We start from the raw sequence: 5303 nt of genomic DNA, 5'->3' as shown, positions 1-5303 counted from the left end.
CGCCCGGCCGGCACCCCTGCCCACCCCCAGGAGGCGGGGGGGCCCCCCTGGGGGGCCCCCCGCAGCCTGGGACACGAGCCGGGGGGTGGCTGGCAGGGGCGGGGGGGCTGTTGCATGATTTTGCCTTTCATAAAGACATTTATGTAATTTTCCTATTCCCTGGACTGTTGGCGTTTTTTAAGTTTTTTTTTTCTATAGCTGCCGTTTTAGGGAAAGCAGAGGGGGAGGTATGGCGGCCTACCCGGGCTCGCCGGGCGCGGTGCAGAAAATACAGATGTGCGAGAAAATTGGGTCATGAGGAGGGGACGGCCTGCACCAGCCTCCGCTCGCAGAGGGCCCGCAGCCCCTCGCACCAGCACGTCCTTTATTCACAAATATGCGTCGCCCGGGCAATGTTTTCCCAGTTTTATTTTCCTCTTGCCTTAATATGTCCAATTCCAGAGAGAAATGTAATAAGTCAGTGGTTCAAATAATTTAAACTGGGTATGAGACCTGTAATTGGGAGCGGGGAGGGGGGTAATACTATTCACAAATTTATCTCTGATCATGCCCTACAATATTACATTTATTAATAGGCAACAGTTCCCATCCTGACAATTCACAGTGCAAGTTCTGAGAAAGTTTCTTTTACGTAGCGTTGCATTACTTTCACATTCTTTAAATACGGAGCCAATAGCAAAACGATGGGGAGGTCTCTGGAGCTAGCTGAATTTTGTAGCCGCTCGGCTCCCAGTTTGGGATGGAATGGCTACAAATACTGAAGGGGGGCAGGAAACAAATTTTGCAAGCAGTAGAGTCACCATGACAAAAAATAATTTGTTTTTATTTTAGATTCAGATTTCATTACTGCACTCAAACTACTACAACTGGGCTTTGAGTTATTATACAATCCAAACTGTTTCAATCAGAAACTCTAAGACTCAGTGTGCAATGATTATTATTAATAATAATTAGCTCCTTGGTTTCTTGATAGAAAAAGGCTATCAACAAGCATTTGTTTAACCACAACAAAAGTATAATTAGCTTATCCCACTTAGTAAATCTGTATGCATGCCAACTCATACCAAACTGCTACTTTTACAAAAAATTGCAATAATACAGATCATTTTTCCAGTCCTTTTTGCACAAAATTTATTTACAATGTATACATAAATGCTCCATGATGGGACTATGGGGGGGGGGGGGGGAAATGCACACATGACCGATGTCTTGCCCAGAAAGAAAGTCAACATATTAAAAATAAATCTTCAGTCCATGTTTCGAGCTGCATAAAACAGGAAGTGATGTACAAGGTGGTGGTTGCTGCATGGGGACAAGGATGCTCTGATGTGACAATTAGGCTTCAAATACACTGCCTTTCCGTTTCCATGCTTCCTCCTACCAGTCTCCTTAAGACACTGCCTGCAACAGCTGATTAATCATTGTTGATGACTGCAGTTTTTCCCATCCTTCCCGATTTACATCTGTTCAGGCCAATTCAAATATGGTGAGTAAATGAATTAGACATGCAAATTCACGCCCCAGGCTAGAAAGAGAGAGAGGGAGAGAGACGGGGAGAAAGGGAGAGAAAGGGAAGAAAGACAGACAGAGAGAGAGGAGGGGAGAGAGAGAGTGTGCATGGCTGAAATCCTAGGATAGAAGAAAGATTCTTCTGCCTGACATAGTTATTTCAATGCTCTAAAAATCCTGCAAATAAGCCTTTTCTGTCATTTGCAGGAAAAGTGTAAGGCTTCTTTTTTTTAATGTAAGGAGGCTTCTGGAGGAAGTGAAGAGCTATGGAAACAACACACATAGTGTGGAAAAATTTCACATTTTTTTTAAAAAATCTATAAGAAACAACGTAATATGGATAACAGTATAATAGCATTTTACAATATTTCACTCTTTGTTCTCTTAATGTCTTATATAGGTATTTAGCATGTCCCCAGAAGTTGACTTCGGTTGGTGTTTTCCTGCTTTTCAGGGTCCCTGTGAAGAATCGGAACGTCCCTTGGTCCAAAGTTGACGCCAAGAACTCCATAGTCATTGCAGAAAGACAATGTTTGAAATCTACCGTCGCTGCAGACAACGCGTATTTCCCTTAAGCTACTGAGCATGAATGTCCATCACTTGTCCGCTCACTGCCGGCTCGCCGGGATGAAGCATTGTGGGGCTTGATGCTGACATGGGCATTCCAGGGTGGGGTGGTCCTCCATGCATCATCATCGCTGGGTGGTGAGGGTGTCCAGGAATGTAGGTATGCATGGGGGGGCCATGACGCAGCTGAGCGGGATGGGGGGGCATCTGGGGTGGGGTATAGCTTGGCTGTCCCATATTCATACCCATTGGACTACCCCGAGACACATAATCCCCTGGCATACTTTGCAGCCCTGCGGAGAGAAAGAGGCGGCGGTAAGTGGTGGGGATCGACTACCGACATCGGGCCGCGACGCTCCTCGCGACCCTCCGCCGCTGGGGCACGGGAAGGCCGGGCTCGAGCCAAAGGTGGGGCGCGGAGTCACGGGTGCGCGAGTGCAACTGCCTCTGTGGGATCCGAGCCCACGTACGGACTCCCAACGACGGCCACGGGAATGATTCCCAGGTCAAAAGAAAAAAAAGCCCCCAAGAACATGCTCCCCCCCTCCAAATGCAGAGTTTTGGGAGAGAAAACCGCTTTCTGCTGTTACGGTTAGGAACGTATGGGATGGAGAGGTTTCCAACCGGAGGCAGAGCCCGCCTGATGACGACCAACGTCACGCGGGGCGGCGGCGCCGAGCCGGGGAAGCCCTGCGAGGAGGGCTCTCAGGTGGGCTCCATCTCCCATGGCCTTGCTCCAGCTACCCGCCTTCATCTCCCCGCTGGTAAAAGCGTGCCGGGAACACAAGGCGGGGAACCTGCAGTAGCTAATGAGGGGCTTGGGAGGCGAGACGAGTTAAATCGGTGTCGGGGTTTATCAACAGTTATTTATCTGGCTCTCAAGCCCGATGACTTGGAATCCGTCCCAAGTCTCTGCGCCATTCAAACAGGCGCTATATGGCAAGCACGTCCATCGCTGAGCAAAGGCCTCGTACGAAGCCGAAATGGATAGGATTACTAAGGACGATCGTTAAATCAAACCTGTATTTTTAAACACGTTTTTTAAAAAAAAAAAAAAATCAATAGCAGTTATCAATTAATTCTTTCCCCCTGCTCGCTTCTGTCCGACAGTATCAGACGTGCAACTCAGCCAACCTTTCAGTGGGCTTGGGAGAACGAGAAAAAAATTGGACCTAAAACAATAAAACCTCCTGCTTTCCGTGGGCCTCTGCCTTCTGCTTGGATTGCTGTAGCTGATGGGAACTGACAGGTGTATTGTTTCGGAGAGCTATAAGCTCCATAATCATCAAGGGTGAAAGGCATACGCTATTGCTAAGTAGGTTCAATTGGCTTTAGTTCTAAGTAAGAGCGCGCTGTGAATGCGCCGAACACCTTGGAATCAGGTCTCAAGGCTCTAGCAATGAATAGCTGCTTAATCTAGCCTAAAGGAACAGTTTTGAACTAATGAAAATTGCTTATAAAATATACTGTACTCACAGCTCTTTAATCAAAAAAGATGATAATATTTTTTGTAATAACCTATTAATTTAATTGGTCACGAAGCATAAAATACATCATTTAAATTTAATTGACCCAGAAACTAAGAAACAATATTTAAATTAACTAAGCTAGAAATTTCCATGATGAGGTAATAAGGCTGTTGCATTCCCAAGCTCAGAGGAATGTTTTCACAGCTAATTGTTAAAACTTAGTTTTGACTTGCGCCCAGAGAAGACGACTACGAAATACACTTGGCCTGGGTAACCTCAAACCCCACGTTAATATAGGCTGGGGCCACAACAAAGATGCTGAAATAACTGCTTTTAACTCCAGAAAGACAGCAAAAGGAACAGAATCAGGCACCATTTAAACAAGGTACTGGTGCCTCAGTGTTTCAAACTGCTTTAGTCTTTTTTTTTTTTTTAAAAAAAAAAAAACAACTAACATTTGTATAATGTATTTTCTCCTACGAAAAAGACAAGAGGGGAAAAAAAAAAAACTGGGACAGTTTTTCTAGGCTTTCTTCGCGAGGCCTGCCACTGAAGATTGCATTAATGATCTCTATTTTTGTATACTGAATAAGTCAAATCCATTTGTCACACTGCAAGTGATGGCATACTTAATTTGGATATAGTCAATTAGCCTGGGCTAAGCTCCATAGCCTGCTGCGCACACCTCTATTTTGTATTCTCTCTTTTTCCTTTGCCACACGTAATCCCATTATGACGGACAGACAAAGAGAAATAAACTTGAAAAAAAAAATTACCAAAAAAAAAAAAAAAAAATAAAAGTTTGGTCCATCGCCTTCCAAAACACAACTCAGTGAAGCCGCTTTTTTTTCTTTTTTTTTTTTTTTTTTACCCACGAGAAGTCTCCGTTTGGCTTTTTTGGTGTCTTGCAGGTTAGCGGGAGAAATGTAACTCATGCATCAACTGCGGTTAGACAGATTTATGACACTTTGGGGACATGCTCTTTCCTCTCCCTGCGCTGCTGCAGACCGCTTACATTTTGCAAATCAGTCTGTTGCCAAGACGACGGGCTCCCCCACCTCCCCGGCTGCTTCTTGTTTTGTCATGTGCTCGGGGATGGATAATAGCATCAATGTATGGCGGCGTCGATGTACGGCGGCGTCGATGTACGGCGCGCGCGCGCACACGGGGGGTTTGGGAGCTCGGAAAGCTTGCGCTGAACCGGAGGGAGAGAAACCCGAAGGAGCCCAGGCACAGGACGGATGGATGGAGGGATGGATGGAAAGGAAAGAACAAGCATGAGGCTATGGGCAGGGAGAACATAGGGAAATGCAAGGAGACAAATATCCCTCGGACAAAGTGAGAACAAAGACCCCGTTCGTACTTACTTCCCCCTGGCTTTGCCATTGGTTACCTAGGTGAAGGTTACATGTAGTGCCACTGCCCCTCCATGCCCATATTCATGCCCATTCCACTCATAGGTCCTAGAGGGAGATAAAAATCCAAGAAGATGCCAGAGAATGAGTTTTTTTATAGGTCCTAGAGCGAGATAGAAATCCAAGAATATGCCAGAGAATGAGCAAAGTCAACAGATAGTGCCAAAAGCCCCTTTCCAAAACACCGCACGGCAGAGGGTCCGGGACCGCTCGAGCGAGAAGACGCCGGGCTCCCCTCGGCGGCGTGGAAGGCAGGCAGAGGACAGGCGAGGCAAAGCGGGCAGCTGAGACGACGGCGGAGGGCGGAGGTGCGGTTACCTGCGGCGGCGCGACCGAGGTCACC

At 46.6% G+C, this 5303-nt stretch overlaps 1 long non-coding RNA gene across 1 annotated transcript; it reads right to left on the bottom strand.

Annotated features, from left to right (window-relative positions):
- Positions 1 to 803: 803 nt before the first annotated feature.
- Positions 804 to 5010, bottom strand: LOC104624195. Its single transcript, XR_738066.1, has 2 exons — positions 4913 to 5010; positions 804 to 2369 (listed from the first exon to the last, which is right to left on the bottom strand). It is a non-coding gene; the product is annotated as an uncharacterized LOC104624195 (long non-coding RNA).
- Between the last annotated feature and the right edge of the window lie 293 nt (positions 5011 to 5303).

Source organism: Phaethon lepturus, unplaced genomic scaffold (assembly GCF_000687285.1).
Source record: "Phaethon lepturus isolate BGI_N335 unplaced genomic scaffold, ASM68728v1 scaffold40997, whole genome shotgun sequence".
Classification (NCBI taxonomy): domain Eukaryota; kingdom Metazoa; phylum Chordata; class Aves; order Phaethontiformes; family Phaethontidae; genus Phaethon; species Phaethon lepturus.
This window is presented reverse-complemented; position numbering and strand designations above follow the sequence as displayed.